At 41.0% G+C, this 2,728-nt stretch overlaps 1 non-coding gene across 1 annotated transcript; it reads left to right on the top strand.

Moving 5' to 3' along the window:
- Nucleotides 1-1,075: 1,075 nt before the first annotated feature.
- TRNAS-AGA lies at nt 1,076-1,157 on the top strand. Its single transcript has one exon. It is a non-coding gene; the product is annotated as a tRNA-Ser (tRNA).
- Nucleotides 1,158-2,728: the final 1,571 nt, after the last annotated feature.

The following is a 2,728-nucleotide window of genomic DNA, read 5'->3' as shown; positions in this document are numbered from 1 at the left end:
TTGTTTGAAGATGTGCCATTCTCACTGGGGTGAGGTGGTATCTCATTGTGGTTTTAATTTGCATCTCCCTTATTACAAGTGATGTTGAACATTTTTTCATATGCTTGTTGGTCATCTGAAGAATGCCTGTGTTTTAAGAAAATATTGCACTGAAATATTGAGGGATAAGAGGTTATGTGTTTTTAAACTTAGTCTCATACAGTTTGGAGAAAAAATATGTATTGGTATATGTGTGCATGGTTTTCTTGTATATACTGTCATTATGTACATAAACACAAATGTACATATACATACAATATAGGTAAATATGACAGAAAAAAGGAAAATAATACATAGTAGTATAAATATGATAATATTTTAGGAATGGAGTGAAGGGTGTTAGGAATTCTCTGTAGTCTTACAACTTTACTGTCAGCCTGAAATTATTTCATTAAATATTAACTAGACTCTCTGTACAGCAAAAGAGACATTACTAAAAACAAACAGAACCACAGATGAACTTCTTAAGCCGACTGCAGTGCGGCAGGGTCTGTGAAGAGCAGCAGGGCTGATGCTCCTTTAGCACGGTTATGGGTCCGGTTGTTTAGAAACTGGGGGACAGGGAGGCAGGTAGGGGGACCTGAGGACTCTTTTCCACATCATTTTGCTTGCTCTCCACTTGGGACACAGTCAGCAGAAATAAGTCGTTCCTGAAAGCCATTAGCATTAATCTGGGAGATTTCTTGTCTGGAAATCCCAAACAAAAGCGGCAACCTCGGATCTAGAACTGGGATGAGGATCTGAATCCGTTTCGTGGTGAGGCTAGTTGGGGTCCAAGTGATGAGGGTCTAGAGGCAAGTTGTCTGATGCGGAGAGCGCTCCCTGTCTGTTGCTCTGGACATCCGCGAATGGGGGAGAAAGCCGACCTCCTTGCCAAACTTGCGCTTCACCTGAGGGTTTCTATTCAATTTGTAGAGTACATTTTCTCACACTCCCGATCATTGCATACCGACGTTTCTTTTTATTCTCTTACGCTTTGCTGCGCCAGTGGATGGGATTGCTATTGAAGTAGCTACAGAGACACGCAACTGTTCATGTAGTCGTGGCCGAGTGGTTAAGGCGATGGACTAGAAATCCATTGGGGTCTCCCCGCGCAGGTTCGAATCCTGCCGACTACGGGATGTTTTTCTCCGAGTGAAGCAGTGCAATAAGCTTGTTCTGGTTCTTGCATCCTCGAGAAATTCGCGGAGCTGAGCGGGAACCGGTAATTAACATCTGGAAGCCCTCTCTTCCTTCCCGAGTGTGTATACCACCCAGGCAAGCCTCCTTTTCCTTCCCCCATATCCTGTTCTTCCCCCTCACCCCCCTTTTAGGATTTAGCCCCTACCACCTGTGTTCGTTAGGACTCAAGTCATGGTTGTGAATGTAGGCATTAAGCTGACACCAGAAAATAAGCAACGGAAGGCACATTTAATTTTTCCTTTTTTTTTTTTTTAAGCTCCCACAAAGCACCATGGCCTGGCCATCCCTGTTGGGGCAAGTAATTGAGGGAGGGACCTAACTGGACTAAAGACTAGGCGGGGTCACATTTGTCTTGACTACTAAACCCCGTGGTTGATTGCGGTAAACACAAACAACCTCAAGAGTGAAGAAGAGATAGGACAATGAGCTGTCCTGGCTATGGAGGGGAAATTCACATGTGTCTTTCCAAGAATTAATACTAAAACCTCAGTGCAACTAACTATTTGCTGTGCAGACATTTGTCCACAAAAGCAGAAGGTAGATCGATTGCATTCCAGAGCGGATGTTTCTTTTCTGGACCGGAGATCTGGGTTAGACTCTTCTAGAGGGAGAGAATCTTGATGCCTAAGAAGTATCCTTCTGATCAGATGTCTTTGTTCTTAAGTCAACTACTGACATTATCAGTAATGTGGAATTCAGTATATGAAGATGGAAAATAGTATTTTTACAGTAGGAGACAAGGGTTGATACCTGTAAAACCAGTTTGGGGACAAATTATCTATTGATGCTATGTACTAGAGCAAACACAACTTCCTTTTTTTTTCCTGGCAAAAAATGTATTCATCTGAATCTAATCAAAGGAAACAAATAAGCTCAAATTAAGACATATTTGACAAATTCAGCAAAACCACAAAAGTAAGCCTATTATGAGATACAAAGTGACACTAAATGCTTCAACTTAATCCAAGGTACCTGAATGCCACCCATTTTCTTCTTGCTGTAGCGGATATTATTGGAACCAATGGGCAAATCTGAATAAAGCCTCTAGGTTAAGGTTTTGTCAGTGTTAATTCCTAATTGTAGTCATTGTACTATGGTTATAGAAAAGAATGCCTATGTTTTTTTTTTAGTAATATAATGATTTATTTTTACATCATTTTGTGCCATTTCCCATCTCAGTTGTAATCCCTGTGGGCTTCCCATCACCAAATCACCCGTGTACTATCACCATAGTCCAGTGCATTTCCCTCCCCTCCACCCCTATAAACTATCTCTGGTATATAGTTGTTCATTATTATTATTATTTTCTCCCCGGTCCTTTATACTCCTGCTATGAGTGCAACCATCTGGTATTTTTCCTTTTCTTTCTGGCTTATCTCACTAAGCATGATCTTTGATAGTTCCTCCCATGTTGCTGCAAAAGACATGTGTTTATTTTTTTTGGTTGCTGAGTAATATTCCATTGTGTATATGTACCACATCTTTTTAATCCAGTCATCTACTTTTG

The sequence above is a fragment of the Condylura cristata genome, unplaced genomic scaffold (genome assembly GCF_000260355.1).
Source record: "Condylura cristata isolate star-nosed mole 26May11 unplaced genomic scaffold, ConCri1.0 scaffold00048, whole genome shotgun sequence".
Lineage (NCBI taxonomy): Eukaryota > Metazoa > Chordata > Mammalia > Eulipotyphla > Talpidae > Condylura > Condylura cristata.
The sequence above is the reverse complement of the archived record's forward strand: the minus strand, read 5'-3'. Positions and strand labels throughout refer to the sequence as shown.